At 40.6% G+C, this 27,496-nt stretch overlaps 1 pseudogene; it reads left to right on the top strand.

Moving 5' to 3' along the window:
- The window catches only part of LOC149829880 (adenylate kinase 4-like), a 44,823-nt pseudogene extending 17,527 nt beyond the window's left edge, over window positions 1-27,296 (top strand).
- Window positions 27,297-27,496: the final 200 nt, after the last annotated feature.

The following is a 27,496-nucleotide window of genomic DNA, read 5'->3' as shown; positions in this document are numbered from 1 at the left end:
TAACAAAACAAATCTTCACTAATAAACTATTCAATATTAATTTAGCCACCTAACTACAAACTGTTACCTATGATTAACTAATGAATGACATGCAGACTTGTAAAAAAAAATTGTTCTAGACTAAGTACCCAAATTGAATGCTTGGCTAAATAACTAATGCTGAAAGATTAACTTAACTAATAGAAATTCTAATATCAGGCTAACTACTAATTACCAAAAAGAATTAAACGAAGTCTAAACTATTAACTAAAATGTTCTAAAACAATTCTACCTAAATTACTAACACAGTTGTGCATAAAACTTGTAGACCGAAAACTGCCCAGCATTAATCACGCTGGGTGACATGATTAACAGCAACAACTAGACCCGTGCAATCTGGTTCACGCACAAAAAAAAAATTCTGAATGAAAATGCTGAATACAAAACCTGGATTTTGAACAGATCACGCTAATCGAATTACGTGTTCAACAATTATACGATTTGGACATATGCACTGCTGTGTATTCTCACTGAAAATGCTGCACCCACACAGATTACTGCACGCTATGGTAGATCAGATTTCCAAAAAAAAAAATTGCAGTTTATGAATATGATCAGTTATAAAAAAAAATGAATCAAACATGGGCAGCATGCTCACGCTGATGGTGTGCATGCTCTGGTCAGACACGCAGGTTGTTGAAGATGTTCTAGCAAAAACCAAAAAACTATTTTCATACCGCATGCATCACCAGATCTGAAAATATCTTTTAGCGCTCAGCATGTTCTAGCAGCACTGGGTATTATAAACCAGAGAAGCATGGTCTCACGGTCGCTTTCGATGGAAGGGTTGAAAAGAAAAAGTGGCCTTTCTTCAATCTTGCATGCATCTCCGACGAACAGGAAAGAGAACCGACGAAAGATGGGACAAGAAAACAAGAAGAATACGGAAAAGAAAGAAGAGAAAATAAGGAGAACCGACTGGGATTGAAAGGGAGAGAGAAGATAGAAGAGAGAGAGAAGAAGAGGGCTGACATGAATCCCTAGAGGAAGACGCCCCCTCTCTCTTCTAAATTATTATTTATAATGTGATTCTAGGTTAAAACAAAATTTTCTAAAAACTTTTATTTATTTTTTTAAAATTTTTAAAATCTACACTTTTACAAAAATATTTTCAATAAACCTCTCCAAACTAATTGAAATCCTAATTAGACTGTCCTAAACTATTTAAAACACTTCAAAACTTTCTTGCATTTTGAATTTAAAGTCATATCTTTGAGAATTGTTGGTAAGAATGGGCTTTTAAATTATTTTTTTGATGGATCATGTATAAAAACGTGAATTTAAAATGTATAATTTATGCATGATCAGGGTGTACATAAGAAAAGTGGAAACTCTCTCTCTCTCTCTCTCTCCACACACACAACTGAAATGGTCAATTATACTGGATTAGGCCCTACAAGTTTTTTTTTAACATAAAATGCTTAGGTTCCATGTCACTATAATTAGGTTTCTTTATCGTGATTACTTTCAGTTTTTGCACTTATCTTGCTTGCATATTGTACCACGAAAACCTTGCACTTGCAGGGGAGGCTGGTTATGATCTCTAATCTGGTGCCACAAAAGAAAAAAATAGTCAGCTTCATGTATTTTGGATGTTTCACGTTCTACAAGAATCATGACCCAGAACAATATATACCTGTTCAGTTGTTTGAACAGTTAAAAACTTCATACTTGATCATTACATAATACTTTCTATCTAATATAAATACTATTTATCCAAAAAAAAAAACAGGTTATAGATGGGAGGAGGTTCACAAGGTCAATTATTTCAATACACATGAATAAAGTCTTAGAGAAAAGAAAGATGGGAGGAGGGTTCCGACAAATGTTGTCAGAATGGACCCGATTCAGATCAAATCGGTCCAAAGGGATTGATTCAGCTAGCATTTTTTTATATTTTTAATAAAGTTAAATTTTTTTTAACATTTGGAAATATTTTTTATTTTTTAATGACACGTGTCATCTGATGGTGAAAAGTACTGAATTCACAAGCAATTCGATTTGATTCAGTCTTTTTTTATTGAGAAAGCGATTCACCTGTTAAACTGATTTTAGCAACATTGGTTCCGACGACTCTTTCTGCTACAATATGAGAATTAAAATGAAAAGGGTCAGTTGGGCACTTTTCCTGGCAAAAACTAGAGAGAAGGATTGCAATACGCAAGAATCATTTTATTCAAAAGCAAAAAAGAAGACACCAACCCAATGGATAGAGGAGGTCTCGACAATCCCCATTTCTGGGAAAGGATTGAGCAGATCCCATTGCGGGGCAAAGATAGAGAGATTGTGTTTATCAGACCCCCCGCACTCCTCCCCCTTTCTTGGAAAAAGATAGGAAGATGGACGGATGATCAGACCCTTTGAGATATATATATATGTTGGGTTGGGTTGGGTACCGGGTCCGCCCATGATGGGCGAGATCCGAACCCGGCCCACCATTTAAGGAGGGGACGGTTTTGGAAACCGATTCCTCCTTTTTTCTTTTGTGTCTCTCTCATTTGAATACACAGGGGAAAAAAAGAGGGAAACAGGCAGAAAGAGTGGCTGTGCACATTGGCTGTGTATGTACACAGTGATTAAATGTGCACAGTAGAAGAAAGAAGAAGAAAACGGTGATAGTGAATCAGTGGGCATTTGGTCTGTGGATAATCGTTCTCTCCAAGTGAGAGCACGAACTCGTTGAGCAAAGCAAGCATCATCGATCCGCTGTTTTTTCCGCTTCCGCAACAACCTGAAAGGTATGTATTTGTATCTCTTCATTGGTATCAGAGCAACGGGTTTTAGATGCTCATTTTTGCTTGCGAATATATATTTTTTTTGTTGATTCATGGCCGGAACAAAAGAGGTGCATGGGCTGGGCATGAGCCATGTTGGGTCTGACCTGCAGCCAGAAGGGCATGGGCTGGGCACACGCCACAGGTCATGCTTTGGCCCTGCAGCACAGGCCACGAGACTGCCCAGGACCTGTGGCAGCAATGGCCGTTTTTTTTACAACCTGCGGCATATGCCGCAGGCTCAGTCCGGCCGGCCTGACCCGGTTTTGCGGCTCGAGCCGCAGACTTGTTTACTCCTGGCCCTGCGGCATAGGCCGCCGGCTTAGCCCGGCCTGACCGGCCTTGCGGCAAAGGCCGCAGGCCGAGTTCTTGGAACTGCAATGCGGGCTGGAATAATAATTTTTTTTTTTTTGAACCCTTGAAGGGCCAGGGTCCTTGTGGGTCGAGGCATTTTAGCTAATGGTTGGAGCCACGAATGAGTCGGGTATTCATGAATCCATTTTTATTATTTATTATATATTTTATTCATGTATGTGAATGAATATGATATAATCATATTGATTATACGATAAATTTTTTAAGTACTTTGGAAGTACTTACTCTATGTGTTATTTTTTAAACAGTCATAATACAATTTAGGTAAATATAATTATCTTAGGGAAAGTGGGAGATGATTGTGAACGTAGTGAGCTTTCGATTCCACGCCCTGTGAAAATTATATGTTATCTAATCGTGTGATTATGACTGCATATAGATGTGCTAATGATTAGATCATAACATGCTTGAATAACATTTTTTAAGCATTGTTTTATTCTTATCTAAAAGGACATGACTGCACCAAGTAAATCAATAATGGACTTGGCACGTATTGAAAAACTGAATGGTGATAATTATGATATATGGCATAGAAAGATTCAGTTTACACTGGAGGAGGCTGAGGCCTTGGAGGCTCTCAACCATACTGTGGAACGACCTGAAATTGGTACTGGGGCACAATCTCGTAAGGATATGGAAACCTATGAGAAATGGAAGCGCATGAATACTGTTGCGCGTGTCACCATGCTATGTTCTATGCAGGATGACATCATGTGCCAATTTGAGCATTATAAGACTGCTCAACAGATGTGGATGACCCTTAAAGATAAGTTTGGGGAACATCAGCCACAAAACTAAGGAGGCTGACCATCAGGTTCGATTCATACAGAAAGTCCCCTCAGCACACCATGAGCCAGCATCTCAGGGAGATGGCAAACATGATTAGAGGGCTCAATAGTGCAGGGCATACCCTTACAGATGAACAACAGGTCCAGGCTGTGATTCGTTCTCTGCCACACAGTTGGGAACATATGAAAATTAATATGACTCATAACGAAAGTATTAAGACTTTCGATGATATCGCCCGTCATGTAGAACTGGAAAATGATCGCCTTGAAGCGACTCAACAATCTGGCATGAGGGCATATGTGGCAGAAAGTTCGAAAAAGCAAAAATCTTTTAAGAAGAAATTCTATGGACCAAGAAGGTTCAAGAAGGGTAATAAGAAGGGACAAGACAAAGAGCAAGAAAAGAAGCCTTATCAGCGCTCTGGGAAGCGTGAAAGTAAGAAAAATAAGGCAAATGCAAAATGCGTTAAGTGTAGCAATTTGGGTCACTATGCTCGTGAATGTCATGAGCAGGAGAAGGTACATTTTCTTATGACTCCTGTTTTTTGTACAAATGTTTGTAGTTGTGCACTAATTATTGAATCTAATCCTATGTGGATTGTAGACTCAGGAGCCACTGACCATGTGACCAAAGACCGCACAAACTTCGTCGAATATAGGAAGATGCCATCTGGTTCGAAGTGGTTGTTCCTGGGGAATAACACTAGAGCAGAAGTCAAAGGAATCGGGACTTGCAAATTGGATTTGCGAGGAAGACGATCTCTATTATTATATGATGTTCTGCATGTTCCAGAGATTCGACGAAATTTAATTTCAGTTTCTGCTTTGTCTATGTTAAACTATAAACTTGTGTTTGGGGATGTCAATGTTGACATCATTTGTGGACAAACTTCAGTTGCTTCTGGTTTCTTGATGAATGGTTTCTATGTGTTGGACACAGAACTTATTAATTTGAATGTTAATGATGAATGTTTCTCACTTATTTCAACTGCTAATAATATGGATGTGGATGTATCTGTATGGCATGCTCGGCTTGGACATATAGGGCAAAAGAGAATGGATAGGCTCGCACGAGAGGGTCTTTTGGGATCCCATGCGAAGATTGAAATGCCTATATGTGAGCATTGTCTTGCTGGAAAAGCAACTCAATTACCTTTTGGAAAGGCAATTAGAGCAACCTATCCTCTTCAATTAATTCATTCAGATATATGTGGGCCAATGAATGTGGCAACGAGGCATGGAGCTTCATATTTCATCACTTTTATTGATGATTATACACGATTCAGCCTTGTGTATTTAATTACGCATAAATCTGAAGCATTGGATTGCTTTAGATCTTTTATGAACATGGTAGAGAATCAACTTGATCGTAGGATCAAGGCTTTGAGAACAGATCGTGGACGTGAATATCTATCCGAACAATTCAAGGGATTGTGTGATGATAAAGGGATAGATAGACAATTAACTACTCCTCGAACTCCGCAACAAAATGGTGTTGCAGAAAGAAGGAATAGGACCCTCTTAGAGATGGTCAGGTCCATGATGGCGCAGGCAAATTTACCTATTTCCTTTGGGGGTGATTGCTTATTAACTGCCGCTCATATATTAAATCGTGTACCATCTAAATCTATTTTTTCAACTCCCTATGAATTGTGGAAAGGCAGAAAGCCAGAATTGGCTTATCTCAGACCCTAGGAGTCTGCTGCATATGTCCATAAACTTTTCCATCAATATGGAAAATTGGGTCCTAGGGGAAAGAAGTGTATCTTTATAAGATACTGTGAACATTCAAAAGGATATGTATTCTTAAGAGAGAATACTGATGGGAGCATTTCTGAAATAGATTCTAGAGATGCCACATTTATTGAAAGTGAATTTCCTAAAAGGGGAGAGATAGAGCGTCACTTCCAGTTCTATGAATTGGATGATGAAGATCAATCTAAAGAGATTGATCATCATGTTTTAGAGACACAAGAGGATGTGTCTATACCACTATTGGATAGTGGGAGTAACACTCAAGTGGATATTGATTTTGATGAAGATCTGACAACTCCAAAGAGTCTGAGGAAGAGAATTCCTCGTCGGAGATTCCAAATCGAAGGGGAAGCCTTTGTGGTTTTGCCCCAAGATGATAATATACCTAAGAGTGTTAGAGATGCTCTATCTTGTCCTAAAAGGAATGAATGGCACAAGGCAATGGAAGAGGAAATGAAATCCATGGCATCCAACGAGGTCTGAGATCTTGTTAATCTTCCAAAAGGAAGAAAACCTATTGGGAGCAAATGGGTTCTCAATATTAAAAAAATGCTGATGGATCTATCGAGCGACATAAAGCTCGTTTGGTTGCTAAAGGATACACACAGATGGCAGGGATAGACTATGATGAAACATTCTCACCTGTGGTCAAATTGACCTCTATTCGCCTTTTGTTAGCCATAGTGTCACATATGGATTTAGAATTACATCAGATGAACGTTAAAACTGCATTCCTTAATGGAAAACTGGATGAAGAAATATATATGGAACAACCCGAGGGGTTTGTTACTGCTGGTTTTGAGCGCAAAGTGTGCAAGCTCAAACGATCCATTTATGGATTAAAGCAGTCATCCAGACAGTGGTATTTAAGGTTTCATGAAACTATCATGAGCAATAACTTTGCTATGATTGATAAGGACCACTGTGTTTATCTTAAGCGTCAAGGTCCAAAATTTATGATTCTAACTCTATATGTGGATGATATTTTATTGGCTAGTAATCATTTGGAGTTTCTAAAAACCATTAAAGAATGGTTGTCCATTCATTTTGAAATAAAAGACATGGGTGAAGCATGCTTTATGCTGGGCATAGAGATAAAAAGAGACCGTTCAAAAAGACTTCTTTCTCTTTCACAAGAGTCATATATAAAGAAGGTCTTAGAACGATTTCATATGCAAGATAGTAAACCCATAGATACTCCTGTTGCAAAAGGGAATGATTTAAGTCTTAAGATGTGTCCAAAGGAATCTAAAGAAATAGAAGCTATGTCCAAAGTCCCTTACTCCAGTGCAGTAGGCAGCCTTATGTACCTTATGATGTGCACCCGACCTGACATATGTTATGCAGTAGGGTTGGTGAGTAGATATCAAGTTAATCCAGGACAAGACCATTGGAAAGCTGTCAAGAGGATTATGAGATATCTTAAAGGCACATCGGATTCAGTTCTTTGTTACCATGGTGGTAACATGCGTGTGGTAGGCTATACTGACGCAGATTGGGGTGGGGACCCTGATGAGCGTAAGTCTATGTTTGGCTATGTGTTCTTGATGAACAATGGAGCTATATCTTGGTGTAGCAAGAAGCAGACATGTGTAGCCTTGTCCACAATGGAAGCTGAATTTGTTGCAGGATCGTTCGCAGTGCAGGAATGTGTTTGGTTAAGGAGATTCATCAAACATTTGGGACTCTCTTCTGAAGCAAAACTGCCAGTGACTTTATTTTGTGATAATCAAGCGACAATTGCGTTTGCTAAGGATCCCAAGTTTCACAATAGAACCAAACATATTGATACGAGATGCAAGTATATGCGCGATATTGTATCTAAAGGCAAGGTTGCCTTGGCATATGTTAATACCCAAGATATGTTGGCAGATCCCTTTACTAAGCCAATCAATAGGGATTCTTATGTTAAACATGTAAAATCTATGGGTATTTGTAAGATTTGATATGCTAATGTTATTCATTTTTTCTTTCTATGATCATTGTATAGCATGTTGCACATCTATATGAGTATGCTACCAGGTTTGAGATAAATCTTCTCACACGGATTTATCGCCTCAGACGCTGCTTGTGGGCGGGCTGAGATGAGATGTAACAAAATCCAGGATTGTTGAATTAAGAAGCATGTCGGATTTTGGGGATATCATGTGATTATAACTCAAAAGAGTGGGAGTACAATGAGTTATGATATCCGCCATATATACGTATATGGGATGCATCGCCCTAACCGGGTTAGGATGAGGTCTTGTGTATATTTAACTATATGGAGAGACCGACCTTGATATCTAAATATCAAGGGTAACCTGGTTGACCAGATCTGAGGACTTGGATAGACATTGCATGGGAATGTGCATCCTGAAGAAGTCAAGTTAGTTTCTCGGGGAGAAACTGAACTAATAAAAATCTGTACGGCAAAGAATTTATGGTGTATGCATACACTCACTGGAGTGAGAAAGTCTTGCCGTAATACATGAGTCATACCATGTATGTCACACCATGACTATAAGTCGACCATAAAAGGAAATGAAGAATGGTCCCTACTTCTTCATTGTGTGAGTCCTTAATATATATATAGATATAGATATATATATTTTGATGTCCTTATTGACTTTTAACCTTATTTTAAGGAGAAAGATGAGTGTTGCTACTTTAGGATGTTGCTTAAGGTCATGTATGATTCGGTCTAAAAGAACATGTCTGGGAAAGCAACTTATCTTGATTCAAAGAATAAGAGTTGGAAAGGAAGATCATTTGACATTTTCAGATTATGCACATGTTAAAAGCTAGTTTATTTTTTTTTCGCATCCTGGGGATGTTTATGAGTTTATGATGAAACATGTGGCATAATGAAAGGCCTTGTCTAGCATAGCTTAGCACTATAATATGTGCAGAGGGATTCAGTATGCTAGAATATGAAAAATGTATTTGATCTAGGACACAGTGAGCTTCTTACTTGGCTTGTGCAGGTATACCTTGTGTTATCTTATTGTTTGCAGGTTTAGACTATTATGTTACACTAACCGGTACATAATATGTCTCCACTTCCTAAGCTCACGGGTCGCACGGTCCATTTGCCAGTATGAATACCTGATGTTATTCACCATATGAACACCTTTGGTGTTCTTTCTTCTTATATCTCTTCCCATCATGTACGAGTGGGAGAATGTTGGGTTGGGTACCGGGCCCGCCCATGATGGGCGAGATCCGAACCCAGCCCACCATTTAAGGAGGGGACGGTTTTGGAAACTGATTCCTCCTTTTTTCTTTTGTGTCTCTCTCATTTGAATACACAGGGGAAAAAAAGAGGGAAACAGGCAGAAAGAGTGGCTGTGCACATTGGCTGTGTATGTACACAGTGATTAAATGTGCACAGTAGAAGAAAGAAGAAGAAAACGGTGATAGTGAATCAGTGGGCATTTGGTCTGTGGATAATCGTTCTCTTCAAGTGAGAGCACGAACTCGTTGAGCAAAGCAAGCATCATTGATCCGCTGTTTTTTCCGCTTCCGCAACAACCTGAAAGGTATGTATTCGTATCTCTTCAATATATATATATATATATATATATATATATATATATATATATATAGAGAGAGAGAGAGAGAGAGAGAGAGAGAGAGAGAGAGAAGTAAATGACTCATTACGGGTGAGGGTTGCCCTAATGTAGAAAGAAAAATTTTTATATGAAAAATTCCTCCATCTCCCTAGGTAGAGGAATTTTGCCTATCAAAATCTTGAGTTTATAGAAAATTTTTCCATTCAAAATTTTTCTTTCGTTTGGAACAGATGGAAAAGTTACAAAAATTTCTTTCCCACTTTCACTTTTCCAATCCATTTTCTTGCTTCCAAATGTACCTCTAGGATGTGTAGGTTCTGGTTGAACGTTGGGGTTTTGTTTTAGTTGATAGTGACCCTACTTGCTACCAGAAAGAAAAAAAAAAGAGGTTTGGTGGTTTCGATCCCTTTTTTTCTTCCTCTTTTCAGTAAGTGGGTTAGTTCCAAAGCTCTGTTTTGAACTTTGTTACTTTTTTGAAGTATGGACTCATTTCATCTTTCAAGTTCTTATGGATTGTGAAACATGGTTTAAAACCTTGCTTTTGAAGACCCTGAAAACCTGGTTTTGCTTTTGGATGATAGTTGTTACCCTGTAGAGTGATGGAGCTGGCCAGAATAGGCCCAACTTGAGGCCCTTTTTGGAGAGAGAGAGAGAGAGAGAGAGAGAGAGAGAGAGAGAGCACCTGTCACTGCCGAAGGACATCACCACTCAGACTATGCCATCAGTTGATTTACAATAAGGGCAGAGGAGGAAGGAGGCATGAAACTGTGACATGGAAGGGGAAGGGTGCCTGGCCGAAGGGGTGGGGTATAAAAAAAAACCCGATGAAGGTGGATGAAAAATCCACCCTTGCCTGGATTGCAAAAACTGAATTGAAACCCTACTCTCCATAATGCCATTTTGTGGAACTAAGTTTTGGGCATCAAGCAAACACACCCAAATCGCGGCTTCATGCAAGAAATGAAATTTTGACATCAAAACTAGGTTTCTAATCAAGTCTCTGTGTCATCCAAGTAGGTCCTTAAGATTGGGATTAGGCCCCTTCTTTAGATTTTATAGAAGAAAAGGATTTCCTTTTTATAAAATGTCCTAAGTATGGACATGTCCATTTCCTTATGTCAGGTGCTGTGAAAAGCATTGAGGTATAGCTAAACGCTCCACCAGAATATGAAGTAAGGCCTAAAGCATAAAAGCCTCAAAAATGCATTTTTAAAAACTAAAAAAAAAACTTAAAAAATATCTAAAAATATAAATAAATAAAAGAAATGCTTTCTTGATGAAGCCACAACCAATGAGAAATATAAAATCTCAAATAAAAGCCAAAAAATATGAGAATAACATGTAAAAGTAACATTAACGCAACAACTTGATCTATCTAATAGTCAACTAGATATACTTACATGCATATTTGCAAATAATCAAACTGAAGAAAAAGAAATAAACTGAAACTTAAACAAACTAAACAAATTGAATGCACGATTTTTATATACACAATAAATTAATTGCAAAAAACCCAGTCATTAAGAAGAAGAAAAAGGGGAGAAGATGAAGAAGACTTGTAAGACCCATAATTTTTCAGCAAATAATTTCTGAATAAATTCACGAGGCATTTTCATGTGAAAATAGCATATAAACTCGAAATGCGAAACAAATTGATTTTTACGAACCAGTTATACTTAGGATATTTGTATTTTCATGAATATATGCTCAAAAAGTTAGGGAGCCATAATTTTCTTCCTGAATAAAATCAAGAGATTTATACGAGCCAACTTCTTAGTTACGTCAGTACAAAGATAATGACGTACTTAAAATTTTTTGAAAAAAAAAATCATCGAAAAACTAAAATTTTTGCGGGACCCACAAAAATATTGGTGGAAACCACGAAAATATTTCTCAAAAAATATCTTGTGGGACCCACAAAATATTTCATGGAATATTCCATTTGAACCCCACACAAAGGAACTTCTTGGAATTTATTTAAAGCCAAGGGCAATCAAGGGATTGGATTTTTCTAGCTTTTTCTAGAAAAATCCAAAAAAAAGGTGGGCTTGGACTATAAATAGCCCTCCCCACTCTCTCTCTTCTCATAAAAATTGACCCCCCCTCTCTTCTCTTTTCTCTCTCTCCTAAACCTCCCCTACCTGGACTGAGCCTGCCTGACCTGGTCCAAACTCACTTGACTTGGCTTGAACCTAATTGGGTTTAGTCAAAGTCAAAGTCCCTTTTGGTCCCAAACACAGGTTTGATTCACTTGACCCAGACCCAACCTACTTAGGCTAAGTTTGAACCTATCTGACCCAGTTGACTTAAACCAAACCCAGTTTGGTTCAAACCACTTAGGTTTAGCAACTTGACCTGCTCTTCCTCTTTCTCAATTAGATCAAACTCATCTGACCTAGTCTGACCTCTCAAAGGAAGGTCTAAACCTAGTTCGAAGCAATCAGAGTGTTCTGAAGCCGTTCTTCATCTATTGAAAGTAAGTTTGCTTCATCGATCTCTCTCTCAAGTATTTGCATTTATTATGGTGTGGTATATGTTGTATACGTTCTGAAGTAGTATCTAGCCCTAGTCCTTGGTTTATGCTTTTTAGGATACTTCGGTGTTTACGTGCATGCCTTGCGACTATCGTCGAATATATATGTTTAAATACACAGTATATGCGTTCTTAAAAATGGTATCTAGCACTAGTCCTTGGTTTATGCCCTCTAGGATACTTCGGTGTTTACGTGCATGCCTTGCAACTATCATTGGATATTGATTCCCGTTTATATACGTATTTAAAGATTCGTCATTGCGTCGAACGATACCAAGGCTAATGCTTTTTATGATTTAAATTATGCATTTAGTATTGTCGTCGCGTCGAACGATGCCAAGGCTCTCGCTTTTCACAATTTAAATTATACATTTAGTATTGTCGTCACGTCGAACGATGCCAAGGCTCATGCTTTTCACAATTTAAATTTAAATTATGCATTTAGTATTGTCATCGCGTCGAACGATGCTAAGGCTTCTGCTTTCTGCAAATATATATGTAAGATATTTAGTTCAGTTTCTCTCACCGAACAATAAGTATGCACTCATTTACGTCACCGCCTTATAAAGCACATGCTTCTGTTTATATTACATATAGTGCACACAAATGAGTGTGCAAATGAATTATCAATCGTCAAATGTGATTCAATTGCTGCTATTCGATCAAGATTTTGCTTAACGAATGAAGCCCCTATTGGAAAGGCTTCGCTTTTGTGCAAAACCATTTTTTCGTAATAACCTAAATCACTTGCAAACTGCATGGCTAAGGCCCAAGGTTTTAATGAACCACGATGGATGCAAAGTACGCACAATGGTGCATATTCATCCTCAAGTTAAACGTAGTGATTTCCCTATCAAAGAGGAGAAATATTGCTGAAATTTTTGAAGAAGCTCAACAAACTCATAAAGAACATAACATGTTACTCTATCATATAGAGAAAGTGTTGCCAAAGTTCTGAATGGTACTTTCTACAAATTAGAAATGATCGACTCATTTTTGCTGTCGAAGCAGAGAAAGTGTTGTCAAAATGGTTAGCAAAAGAGTTGCCTGAACCAGTTGAATGACACGAGGATGCTCTGTTGTCGGAACACTGCCAAAATGGCTCATTTTCATGTTTGCTTATAAGGCACTTTACTTGTAAGATCCGAAGAGCTAGAGTAGTTGTTGTGCCTTGACAAGGCTAATTGCTCGTTGTGATGATATACGCAGAGAAATCAATCCATTAAGATTATGTCATATATATATATACTCATTGAGATACTATTACACAACTAGACTCGTAAAGGCCGTAGAGCCAGAGTATGTTGTCCACCCGAAAGAGGTGAGGTGCTCGTGATGATCGTTGATGCCGAGAGCAGAGTCAAGCATGCATATGAACATGACTTAAGGTTACATGAACCTCGTGGTTGATGACCGTGTTAGGAGAAATACTGAATGGGATCGAGTACATATATTCTCAGTGCGGGAGGCACTGACTATTTGAATGGCATGCAAATATCTGACAAGTAATTGTAAGAACGACAGACCCCTTCAGGACTATTGCTCATTGTGGCATATAGTGCTGGTACAACCGCGAGTAACATGTATTTGATTTTGAACCTGATAGAGTTTAAAGGACCTCCTGTTACTCAGGAGGTTTGGAGGTCGTGGTTAGCCTTAAATATCTAAGGATTGAACCCAACTACTATAGTAGATGATGCATCTGAACCAGCCTGTTAGGGTTATCCTGGTATGAATTCTATTGCCTTAACATGGATAGGGTCAACAGGACTCTAAGGTATCTAAAATACATAGAGTAATCAACCCCCAGAACGTCGCGTTGATGCCTGGATAAAACTTCTCCCGTATACCAGAGGGTGAACCGCTAATATCGAAACAATGCATTAGCTCTAGGTTCAGTGATGTATGAATGTATGAGTGAATGGACGTTGTTGTGTCAAGTCCTACATAACCTTAATGAAAGTGTCATGATCGGTATACTACTGAACCGATAGGGCAAAGACCCGTGTTGTATCTGCATGACTAAGTGAAGCTCGAGGAGCTTGCGTTTAAGTTCGTGGGATACAAATGTGCCAAGTAAGGAGACTTGAGCTTGACATCCCAAATGAGGTCTTGAAGAGGTCTATGCTGAGTCGTGCAGACTTGAGCGAGATGTTCAAATCACAACCCTGAAGAGGCTCACGCTAAGTCATGCAGACTTGAGTGAAATTAATGTTCAACTCGTAGACTGAAGGAGGCTTTCGCGATATACGCCAAGTCGTGGAGACTTGAGCATCGTTGTTATGAATTGTGACACTGAGTAGTCTTTTGCATGAGTTGATGCTTAAATGAATGCATGGATGAATGCTTGCTTACCAGACCAGCAATGGTTCTGACCCCGTTTAATGGAAATTTTAGGTGTTGAACCTACATTGCGATATACGGAGCAAGGCAGCATCGAGTTACAGGGTTTCTCTATATAGTGTTGTATTGCTTCCTTTAATAAAACTAAGTACTATTTTTCCAAGCAGTGATATTTGTAATAAACAAGTTGTTTTGATAAATGAAACACTTTGATGGTCAATGAGAGCTTGGTCACATACCTGTGACTTTCCCAGAGTTTCTAAAACTGATGACTCGTTATCGTCTATTTTCGTTGCTAAAACCTTTTCTAAGTTCCGCTGCAAAGAAAACAAATTCATGAAATTTTCAACTTAGCTTTGTTTTAGAAATCTGGGGTGTTACAAGACTAGAAGAAAAAGAAAAAGAAAAAGAAAAGGGAGGAGGGAAGAAGAAAAGAAGAACGAGAAGAACAAAAGGAGAAGGAGAAAGTGCAAGAGAGAAGGGGGGTACGTACATGTTGGGTGCTAAAAAGTGCGAGAGAGAGAGAGAGAGAGCACATTCTTTTTTTTTAACGTATTAAATCTGGGTCAAATGGGGGCTTTGACCCCATTTAACCCAAGTACTATGAGGCATGTGCCTCAACTTGAGGTGCGCCTCACCTCAAGGTGAACGCCTCAGGCTTTTTGCGCCATATCTGTGCACCTCAAGGCACAAAGGCCATTGCCTTGCTACGAGGTGTGCTTTTTGCGCCTTGAGGTGCACTTTTTACAACATTGGACCGGTGTCTATGATGAATGAGGCCGTAGGATTAGTATGAGATGTTTTATTATGTAATATTGCAAAATGGGCTAACCTTTTGCATTGTTCATCATGGGCCATTTTAGGCAAATAGTGCCATATCATTACAAGGTGCTCCTATTAGGTTATATCGAGTGTGTGGAGATAATTGGGAATGCACTTTTTGTGTTTCACTGAATACACGAGAGAGAGAGAGAGAGAGAGAGAGAGAGAGACTAGACAAGATTATCTCCTAACCCGTCCTAAACGGCTTAAAAAAGCATGCGTAGGCATTTGATTAATCTGAACTTACAGATATAAAAATATACAGTTTAGTGGAAGACATGCACTAGATGAGGTAAGGTACCTTTCATATTAAGATCCATTTTTAGAGCAATGAAAAGCCAATGGTTCATATTTCACTAAATCTTGATGACCCAAAAAACAATTCCATTTTATTATTTGATCTAGACTATGGGTTTTAGTAAATAAGCAATGATAAACCATAGTCACAAATTTTGGTCTCGACTATATCTCGGCAAGGCAATTTCTCACAATAATATAGGTGTTCCCTTGCAACTTACATTGTACAGTTGCGCTAGAGTCTGTTTTGCTTTTGTTGAGTCTAATGTAAGCTGCCCGGTTCAGGTGAATCAATACCCCGAAGGGGCAGCCCGTATACTTGAACTGTAATAGCCTGCGGGCAAAATTGTGAATGAATTAAATGCGTTGAGCTTTCTTTTGTTCACCCTCGTTGTGATTGCTTCTTGTGATTGCAACTTCTCTCCCTCTATTCTCTCTTGCTCTCTTGCACTCTGATCATAAGCTTCCGCGACCGGCAAGCGAGCTGACGAGTAGGCTTGCGGCGGTAAGAAAGGACCGTCGCGCCGCGCTGGCCCATTGAAGGAAATAGGCCCGTGACAAGTGGTACCAGAGCCCGTTCTCGTGCTGGGGAAGGGACTCCGGAGTCGGTGTCGACAGACACGCCGACAGGCTGCGATTTGTGAGCAAGACATCGTGGCGCCTTATCAACACTTGCGCAACACCAGAGGCAAGGCAGTTGCCGAAGCTGAGGAGATGGGTTCACCTCGGGGCCAAGAAGAGTTGGCTGCAACTGTTAACAAGTTGGTGGAAGATGTGACTTCACATGATGAAGCAATTTCACGCACATGTGAATCATTCAATGGATTGAATGATGTGGTGGCGAGCCTGCAAGAGCAGGTGAACTTACTAATGGGGCAGGTCACTTCGTTGACGACTACAGTGACCGATCTTGAGTTGAGGAACCGTACGTTGCAGCGGACGGTGACCCTGAATGGCGGAAATGGTGAGAGACCATCAAGGATTGATGTACCTAGACCCGCAAAATTCAATGGTTCTCGCGACAGCAAGGCCATTGAGAACTTCTTGTTCCAAGTAGAAGACTACTTGGATATCCAAAATGTGACCCTTGAAGATCTGAGGATCAAGGCTGCAGCGGCCTTACTTGATGGTGATGCTATCACTTGGTGGAGGCGGAAGCGCAATGACATGGAGAGGGGTCAATGTGTGATAGACACCTTTGACGACTTCAAAGTAGAGTTGCACAACTACTTCATGCCAAGAAAAGCGCAGAGACAGGCTTACCGGATGGTTCGTGAACTCAAACATACTGGTTCGTTGCAAGACTATGTCCGAACGTTCCAGAAGCTTATGCTGGAGATACCTAACATGCCAGAAGACGACATGCTCAACTGGTTCATTGTGGGACTTCAACCATGGGCACAGTCCGAAGTGGAAAGGAGCAACCCCCGTATTTTGGAAGATGCATATGTGGCGGCGGAGCGCTTAGTTGATACTCAGCGCAAACCTTTCACCCCATCAACCAAAGTTGGGAAGAAGCCTGACCACGGAGGCAAGAAGGATGAGCAGCGCAACGATAAAGGTGAGGCGTTGACACGCCATCAATCCGAAAAGAAACAGAACTACACAAAGCATAACAATAGCAACAAGGGTGCGGTTGTGATATGTTGGTTCTGTGGTGATAGACATATCGCCCGGCAATGCCCAAAGCGCCTTGTAAAGGACGACGGGCAAGCCAATGCTGCACAGGAAGAATGCAGCGATACTGAAGGCAGTGACACTGAGACCATGCAACCGAGGATGGGTGCCATGCGATCGATTAACGCAGCTAGAAGTTGCGCAGCTAAGAACATGCAGGTCAGTAAGGAACTTATGTACGTAGAAGTCATTATGAATGGAAAGTCTACTTCGGCAATGGTAGACTCCGGGGCCACACACAACTTTGTCTCGCGGGAAGAGGCAGAGCGGTTGGGCTTGAAAACTGGGCCAAAGCAGAGGACTATCAAAACAGTAAACTCTGAGGCCAAGCCCATTCTTGGTGAAGCAAGAGATGTGGCCACTCAAGTGGGGAGTTGGGTCGGCAAAGCCAACTTCTCTGTGGTGCCCCTGGACGATTTCAAGGTGATTCTGGGTATGGAGTTTCTGTGAAGCCAAAATGTGACGATGCTGCCAAAATTTAACACGTTGACGATCATGGGATCAGACCTGTCCCACACAGTGCAGTGCCTTACGCAGAAAGGCAAGTCTTCAGTGTTATCAGCAATGCAACTGAAGAAGGGTGTCAAGCTTGGGGAGCAGACATTCTTAGTTGCAGTGCGTGCAGATGAAGGGAAGGTAGAAGCAGCAGTGCCGCCGACCCTAGCCCCTCTATTGGAGGAGTTTTGGGGGGTGATGCCTCCGGAATTGCCAAAGCGTCTTCCGCCAAGACGCGAGGTCGACCACAAGATTGAGTTGACCCGGGAGCAAAGCCTCCCGCAATGGTTCCATACCGTATGGGGCCAGCAGAGTTGAAGGAGCTGCGCAGGCAGCTAGACGAGATGTTGGACGCAGGCATTGTTCGTCCATCAAAAGCCCCATTTGGTGCCCCGGTCCTTTTTCAGATGAAACATGATGGCTCTAAACGGTTATGTGTGGATTACCGAGCCTTGAACAAGGTCACGGTGAAGAACAAGTACCCATTGCCATTGATAGCAGACTTGTTCGATCAGCTAGGCAGTGCCCGTATCTTTTCCAAGCTAGATCTGCGATTGGGTTACTGGCAGGTGAGGATTGCCGAAGGTGATGAGCCGAAAACAACTTGTGTCACCCGCTATAGTGCTTACGAATTTCTAGTAATGCCATTCGGGTTGACAAATGCTCCAGCCACGTTCACGACTTTAATGAACCAGATTTTTTACCCTTACTTAGACAAGTTTGTGGTAGTCTACCTGGATGATATCGTGATCTACAGCAGTAACATGGAGGAACATGTCGGGCACTTGCGAACAGTGTTTCAGGTGCTGAAGGAGAATGACCTCTGTGTTAAACGAGAGAAGTGTCTCTTCGGGCAGGAGGAGATCAGCTTCCTTGGCCACGTTGTGGGGCGTGGTGTGTTGCGTATGGATGGGCAAAAGATAAGGGCCATCCAGGAATGGGTTCCGCCAAGCAAAGTGCCAGAATTGCGATCATTCCTCGGCTTGGCAAATTATTATCGGCGTTTCATTGAAGGTTATTCCCTCATTGCTGCGCCCCTCACAGATTTGTTGAAGAAGAATCGGGTATGGCTCTGGACAGGAGCGTGCCAAGATGCCTTCGAGGGCTTGAAGAAAGCCTTAGTGAGAGAGCCAGTGCTGCGACTGCCTGATCATTCGAGACCCTTCGAAGTCCACACCGATGCCTCAGACTTTGCCATTGGCGGAGTTATTATGCAAGACGGGCATCCGATCGCATATGAGAGTCGTAAGCTGAAGGATGCAGAGAGGCGGTACACAGTGCACGAACGTGAGATGACCGCCATTATGTATTGCCTCAGGACCTGGCAGCACTACCTTTTGGGTGCCGAGTTCGTCGTCAAGACGGACAATGTGGCCACGAGCTATTTTCAGACGCAAAAGAAGTTGACGCCCAAGCAAGCTCGATGGCAGATGTTTTTGGCGGAGTTCGACTTTGCCTTAGAGTACAAGGTTGGAAAAACCAATGTTGTGGCGGATGCCTTGAGCCGTAGGGCTGAATTAGCTGCTGCGCGCACAGAGCCTTCTGAAGTGCATTTGGAGGGTGCATTGCTGAGCCGCATCCGTGAGGGTACACAACAGGATCCGACCGCACAACACCTTGTTTCTCTGGCGCAGGCAGGGAAGACTCGGCGATTTTGGCTACAGGATGACCTACTTGTAACAAAAGGGGGACGCATCTTTGTACCACGGTGGGGAAGCCTCCGTCGAGAGCTACTCAAGGAGTGCCATGATACACTATGGGCGGGCCATCCTGGTCAGGAGCGGACCTTAGCACTCCTTGAGCGCGGCTACTATTGGCCGCAGATGAGAGACGATGTTGAGGGGTATGTGCGGACATGCCTCATCTGCCAGCAAGATAAGGGGACAAACCAGAAGGCTGCCGGTCTCCTTGAGCCTCTACCAATTCCAGAACGTCCTTGGGAAAGCATCTCTATGGACTTTATTGTTAGTCTGCCAAAGGTAGAGGGCCTCAGTTCTATTTTAGTCGTGGTGGATCGTTTTTCAAAGTATGCCACCTTCATCTCAGCTTCCAAGGAGTGCCCTGCAGAGAAGACTGCAGAGTTGTTCGTAAAGCATGTGGTGAAGCACTGGGGCATACCAAAGAGCATTGTGAGCGATCGCGATGCTCGCTTTACGGGCAAGTTCTGGCGTGAAGTATTTCGGTTACTTGGCTCTGATTTGCTGTTTTCAACAAGCTTCCATCCGCAGACATATGGGCAGACAGAGCGCATCAACGGGATACTGAAGCAGTACCTTAGGCACTTTGTTAGTGCCAATCAGAAAAATTGGGTGAAGCTCCTTGATGTGGCACAGTTTTGTTATAATCTGCAGAAGAGCGAATCTTCAGGCCACAGCCCGTTTGAGATAGCCACGGGGCAGCAGCCACTGACCCCGCACACTCTTGCCGCACAAGAAAAGGGAAGGCCATCCTTCGCCTATCAGTTTGTTCGCGACTGGCACGAGCAGAATGAGTTGGCGAAAGCATTCTTACACAAAGCGGCGAAGAGAATGAAGAAGTGGGCGGACAAACACCGTCGGCCCGTAGGGTTCCAGGTTGGGGACCAAGTGTTGGTGAAATTATATCCTGGTCGCACAGGCATCTTCCGCGGGCGGCACCGTGGACTACTCAGAAAGTATGAGGGACCCTTCACCATCACAAAGAAGGTGGGCAAGCTGGCATATAAGCTGGAGTTGCCCCCAGACTTCAAGGTGCACCCAGTGTTCCACGTGTGCAACCTCAAACAGTTCCATCCAGATGATGGAGACCCGGAACGCAATGTGCCGCAACGCGCTCCCATCATGCAGCGGGCCCCGACAACACAACGGGCCGAGAAGCACCTCAGTCAGATCCTTCGCCACAAGGTCAACTACTTGGGGCAAGCGAAGAAATACTTGGTGCAGTGGGAGGAAACAGCGGAACCAACGTGGGAGCCTGCATTTTGAATGAACAGCCGCTACCCGGCTGAAGTCAGGGCTTACCACGAAACAGATGGCGCCGAGGACGGCGCATGATTTGAAGGGGGGAGCATGTTCCCTTGCGACTTACAGTGTACAGTTGCGCTAGAGTCTGTTTTGCTTTTGTTGAGTCTGATGTAAGCTGCCCGGTTCAGGTGAATCAATACCCCGAAGGGGCAGCCCGTATACTTGAACTGTAATAGCCTGCGGGCAAAATTGTGAATGAATTAAATGTGTTGAGCTTTCTTTTGTTCACCCTCGTTGTGATTGCTTCTTGTGATTGCAACTTCTCTCCCTTTATTCTCTCTTGCTCTCTTGCACTCTGATCATAAGCTTCCGCGACCGGCAAGCGAGCTGACGAGTAGGCTTGCGGCGGTAAGGAAGGACCGTCGCGCCGCGCTGGCCCATTGAAGGAAATAGGCCCGTGACAATAGGTCTAGTTGATAAATCTCAAAAACTCCAACATTTAAAAATAAAAAAAAATCATAAATGAATAAGAAAACGTGATTAGATAATAAATACACATATAATAAAAGTGATGAGTAAAAAACATAAAAGAAAAAATAAAAAATATTTAAGATATATAAAAAAGAAAAAAGTAAACTGATAATATCATGATATGTATAAATTTCTGATATTTTCAAACTATTGTGAGATTTTACCTTTAATTTTACAGCTATATTGCCACTGTATTTTAAAAAATATCACCTATTTGTGACTGTGATAAACACAAGTAAAAGTTTAGATTAAGCAAGAAGGACGTGCAAATCTGACCATTTAACATGATTTGTTTGCTAAGGATCAAACCTTGGATCATGTTTTTTTAATGTAAAAATATGATTTTTTTTTTAGCCATGAAATTTCGGTACATTGTGGGCCATTGATTTTTTGAAGCCCTTAAAAAACCTGCTTACATGTCACAATCACATGATTCAAGTCTTATCAATATTATCATGAACAATAACCAAGTATAATCTCTACTTGCTAAAACTTAATCAGCTGTCAACTGATGCGAGGCAGCAAAGATCTGGCATCAGTATTTGATGTCTACCATTTATGATCACTTATCTTTTGGATGAATGGCAGGTCCACCAGGATCTGGAAAGGGTACACAGTCACCCATTATCAAGGATGAATATTGTCTATGCCACTTGGCAACTGGAGATATGCTGAGAGCAGTTGTTGCTGCTAAAACTCCTCTTGGCATTAAGGCTAAGGAGGCTATGGACAAGGTATGTTTGCCTATTTTAATTTTAAATGTTCTTATCAGTTCGTAAGATAGTGACAGGCTATCACTTGTCTTTCTTTTTCATTTTTCATTTTTATTGCTTTTGCAGGGAGAATTAGTCTCAGATGATTTGGTTGTTGGAATAATTGATGAAGCAATAAGGAAGTCTTGTTGTCAAAAAGGGTTTCATACTTGATGGATTTCCTAGGACAGTAGTTCAAGCAGAGAAGGTTAACTTTATATCAGATGCTGCTTTAAATTAAGCATTTTACTCATAATTTTCTTCTATTAGTTATCTGTAAATGTGTTTCATTGTTCATGTTTATTAAATTTGTTGATGGATGATTATTCTTTGGGAGTATTTCATCAATTTGTTGATGGAGGAGAGAATTACTGGTCGCTGGATCCATCGTTCCAGTGGTCGTACCTATCACACAAAGTTTGCCCCTTCAAAAGTACCGGGGGTTGATGACGTAAGTGCAGTTCCATTTGTTTCCTTTTTCTCATCATGGTACCCTTTTCTTTGGACTTGCTCTAGTAACTTCTGAGTTGTCTAAACTAGGGGTGGCAAAACCTGACACGACCCGCCAACCCGCCTCTTAGGCGGGTTCGGGTTTGGAAAAAACGAACCCGTTTAATAAACGGGTCGACCCGCCTAACCCGTTTATTAAACAGGTCGGGTTCGTGCTAGGGGTATGTCAACCCGCCAACCCGGCTGACCCGTTTAATAAACGGGTTAGTCGGGCGGGTCAACCCGTTTACCCGAACCCGTCAACCTGCAACCCGTTTATAACTTTATATATATATATATATATATATATATATATATATATATATATATATATATATATATATATATATATATATATATATATATATATATGATTCTAACCCTAAAGTTAGCATTTTCACTTTTCCAGTTCTCGCTCCTTCTTACCTAGCCGCAGCCGATAGCGAGCTGCGAGACGCTGAGAGGTCCGAGACCCCTTTCTCACTCGACATCATCCACCGCTCTCCCTCCTTCTGTTTTGGGTGTCTCTCTCTCTCTATTTCTTGCAGCATCCACCGCTCTCCCTCCTTCCGTTGTGGGTTGCTGAGTTGCGTTTACAGGTCCACAAGCAAGTGGAATACCAACAACAGGCTGCTACGAGTGCCTCTGCATCTTTTACTGTGGAGGATGCACATCCATGGGGTTTCTCTCAAATTGGGTTGAGGCTTTTGTAGGGTTTTAGTTTTTCCTCCTAAAATTCCATTTTTCCTTTTGTTGGTGTTGTTTTGGCTGGAATTTGAGGGTTTCTTTTATGGTTTTTTAGTGTATGCTCTCAAGCTAATCTGCGCTTGCTGCCCTATCCAGTTTGGTTACTCAATGTATCAGATTAAGTTGTTTTTTACCTACAGCCTGTTTGGGCTTAGTGGTAGACCTATCGTTGGTGGCATGTTTTTGGTTTAAATATTTTGTTGTTGCCTTCCATCTTTATAAAAGGGAAAAACCATTTGAAGCACACGGCTATATATCCCACCCCTTTTCACATTCATCATGTGAGTAAGAATTACTATTTATGTTGTTTCAGGCTGATCCTTTGTTGTGGCTGTTACCATTTATTGGTACATCAAACATCAGGTCTTTAGTATTATACTTGCATATTTACCTGTACATAGTTCAGATTATATGGAGAATGCATCTTTATACCAGCTAGGATATTCCATATTTGAAACAGATCAATAGTATTGGCTGTTTTGACATTGCTTGATTCTACCTTGCAGTACTGCGGTATGGTTGGAATTTTAGCACCACTTTGTGAAGAAACATTATACAAGGGTTTTCTGATGGTGTCTTTGACAAAGTGGTGATGGTGAGCATTTGAATTGTTCAGAAAGATGCAACTTGAAGAGCTGAACCCTCATGCATTCACTCTGTCAGTTCTTTTCATTCTGTTTCATCAATTGGCAGTTTTAGACTTTTAGTTTAACTCATCAATCTGAAAGCCAGTCGGGTTACTCGGATCGGTTATCGTGTCTATGTTATTGGGTCGACCTGTTTAATAAACGGGTCCCCGTGTCGTGTAAACGAGTCGTGTTGACCCGACCCGTTTATTAAACGGGTTAGGCGGGTCGTGTCGGGTTACCCGTTTAATAAATGGGTCGGGTTCGTGTTTGCCACAGTCGACCCGTTTAATAAACGGGTCGGGTTCGTGTTGAGGTATGCTGACCCGCCAACCCGCCGACCTGACCCGCCAACCCGACCCGATTGCCACCCCTAGTCTAAACTTTGTCTACATCGCAATTGTTGGCTCTAATATTTACATAAATCTTCCAAGACAAATTATAAGTGTCTGACCAACTTATTGAGTTGTTTCTCTTATCATTGTCAGTAGTTTCATGATTTAAAAGGAAAAAAGAAAGCTACAGCAAACTTGAGATCAATAGCCCGATGTTGTTGCATTTCTGGCATTACATATTTCATTTCATAGATTAAGTTGATTAAGGAAAAAGAAAGTTTGGGCATTAATAAAAAAGGCATCTAAGTTTTGGAAAATTTTAAAAACGCACCTAAAAATGTAGTGGTTAGTTAAAATGGCCCAAGAATTTACTACAGTCAAGTTTGCTGTTGAATGTGATATGAAATTACCATTTTACCCTCAACATCATATTTTCAAAAATGCACCTAAAAAGACAGGGAAGGAGTCTTTGAAGGCTTAACAAGTAAATCAACTCTCTTAACTCATCTTAGGTTAGTGATAACTTTGGTTAAATGGATGAAAGTTTGTTTTTTTTATTAACAATGCAAAATTTTAGGTGCCTTTTTAAAAAAATTCAAGACTTAGGTGCATTTTTTATTAATGCCTAAACTTTAAGTGGGTTTTTTGAAAATTTCCCCTTCTTCTACCAAAGGATATAAATAAGAGAGATAATTTGATCTATCTTGTTTTTTATTGGCAAGTAAAATCGTCATATCCTCTCTCTCTCTCTCTCTCTCTCTCTCTCTATATATATATATATATATATATATATATATATATATATATATATATATATATATTTGGTATGGTTTCCAGTAGATCATAGTAGAAAATCCCTTTTCTTTATTTTTTTTGGCAGACCACACCCTACAGATGTGATTTACAAGGTTGTTAGTAGGAAATGGGTTTTGGATCATGGATTATGATGTGCAAGTGGACTTTCCAATGTTTTAAAAAATCAATGGCTCACAATGTTAAAAAATTCCACAGCTCAAAAGATTATGATTCGACATTGAAAAACACAATCCAAGGTGCATTCCATACCTAACAGACCATGCTAAGTGCATCCGTGAGGTTGGATGGTGACAATTTCCCGCTATATGTTAGACGGTCAAGTCACCATGACTAAATATTCTCCCACATATACATAGACACCAGATATATCGTAGCAACTTCATGGACACATTCAAAGATATAATTGACACAATCAACATCAATGACAAAGACTTTGTATATACTTCTTTTGTGATCTTGTGTCATTGTCATTTCTTGCAATTTTTCTGTTTAGAGTTTGTTCTTGACACTAGCGTTAATGATGTTGATTCTTGACTTGGTTGCTTGTAATTTCAGAATGGATTTTTTGGAGTCTTAAATTGCACATGTGCACAGCCCGCTCGCACACGCACGCGCACACACGCACACACACACACACACACACACACACAACCCCATCAGACACAGCTACTTTCGGCTAAGGAATGGGTGTGCAAGTATGCATTAGGGATGCAACATTGCAAGTTCATAACTAGGTTCTCTAAATTATAGTTGAACATTTTTATCGTAATTATTCTAGTGCACCTCGTTAGAAATAATCCTAATATATTCCCTTATTTTTGCTTATGTGTTGAAGGTGGCTGGTGAGCCACTGATCCAACGAAAGGAAGACACAGCAGCAGTTCTCAAGTCGAGGCTGGAATCTTTCCATAGGCAAACTGAACCTGTATGGCTACTCATTGAATTTATTATTGCTTATTGCTTGTATTGTCATTTTAGAGAGCTCTTTCATGGAATTTTTCAGTGCCTGGCTTCATCTTTCATGTACTTTGTGTTTTGTACCATCTACTTGCTGAATTGAAAAGAGAGATTTTTCATCTTTCATTGACTTGCCTGTTTTGTTGGGCATCATTGTAATGGAACAAGGAATAGATGTGCACACGTACACAAGTCCACTAAAGGACATACACAGCAACACTCTAGATCACACACAAGCCACTAAAGGGCTACACTCATGAAATATAAAAATATAATTTTATTAGATGTCAAAATGCTCGAGAGAAGCATGACAATAAAGAGGACTAGAAGTCCCTTAAATAGACAAGAGGGAGAGGGCAACGGAGAACCCATAACAGCTGTTGGAGTCAACGGCTAGAATTCTAGCTGTTGGGAGGCCCCAATAGCCAACAGTTATATTGGCTAATGACAAAAATACCCTTATGAAAAGTGTAAAGGACAAAAAAGAGAAAAACAAAAGAAAATGAAAATAACCAATCTGCCCCTAATAGGCAGGGCTATCACATGTGTAAAATGACAAATATGTGCCCTAGAAGGCATTACTTATTACAAAAGAATAAATACACATACACACACACACACACATATATATATATATATATATATATCATTTCATCAAATGTTCCTTGTGCATCATAACAACAATGTCGAAGCCCTTAATAGTTGACAACATAACAACCAAATTGGCTTCCTTAATAGCTGGGAACGAGACTTATGATGCAGTGTAGTGTATATGCACTGAAAGTGTAAAGACATTTTACTGGGAGCACCATTTCACAAAATATTGCCAGGAAAGATAATTAATTACGAGCAGAGCAGCTGTGACTTGTTTGCTGTATAACCAATCTTGTAATGTATAATTATTATAAAATATGAAGTTGCTTCAATATTGGTACCAACTAGTTACTCAGTTAAATTATGCCGTAAGCCCTTAACTAAAAATTGACCGATGAGCATTATATTTCTGCTGTCAGCAAGTTATTTCCTTAAAAGAGTTTCTGGTACTTTTATTGGAGATGGAACTGTAGGCCTATAATGAGTTTTTATTGCTCCCACGTGTTTTTTTAACTCTACGCCACCATGGTAATCTACGTTGAGATTGATCCAAACTGACTAAGAAGGCGATCTAGAAGTTAAATCATGCATTCTATTAAAAGGTATTTGCACAAAACCGTTTGGGTTGTTTTCTGTGAAGATTTTATGTTGTTTTTTCAATCATGGTTTGATAGTTCTCATTAACTGATTCTTCTCACAAATGAAAAATACACACAATCACATTCTTGATTTAAATGTGGTTCTCGTGCAAAGTTCTTTCAAAATGCTGAAACCAAGTTTTTTTGCTTGAATTGCAGGTTAACAATTATTATTCAACGAAGGGTGTTGTTGCAGGCCTTCATGCTGAGAAGCCACAGTATGAGGTCACTGCTGAGGTTCAGAAAGTACAATCATCATAATTTATCTTGTCTCTATCTTTTGTTACTTAACATCCAACCAATAGGATCTCCACAACTAAGGCATACTCTTATGAGTCCGTAAGAGACTTCTTCATTTGCCTTCTTGCAGATAGGGCACGTTGTGCCTACTTGACAAGTAGTCAACTGTTACCACCCTGTTGCACATTGGCCTTCTTTACATGAGATGCTTTGCTCGAGTTAGATGTGGGTCTCAGAGTCTTGTTTTCATTACCCTTTGACTTATCAAACCTCTTAGGTTGAGTCTTAATAAGACTCTCAATCGTCCTTTGGAGTTATCCTTTGGTCATAAAAAGAATTTATATTATTTTTTTATGTAAAGTACACTAGCCATCTCG

The sequence above is a fragment of the Nuphar pumila genome, chromosome 8 (assembly GCF_984573655.1).
Source record: "Nuphar pumila chromosome 8, dmNupPumi1.hap1.1, whole genome shotgun sequence".
Classification (NCBI taxonomy): domain Eukaryota; kingdom Viridiplantae; phylum Streptophyta; class Magnoliopsida; order Nymphaeales; family Nymphaeaceae; genus Nuphar; species Nuphar pumila.
This window is presented reverse-complemented; position numbering and strand designations above follow the sequence as displayed.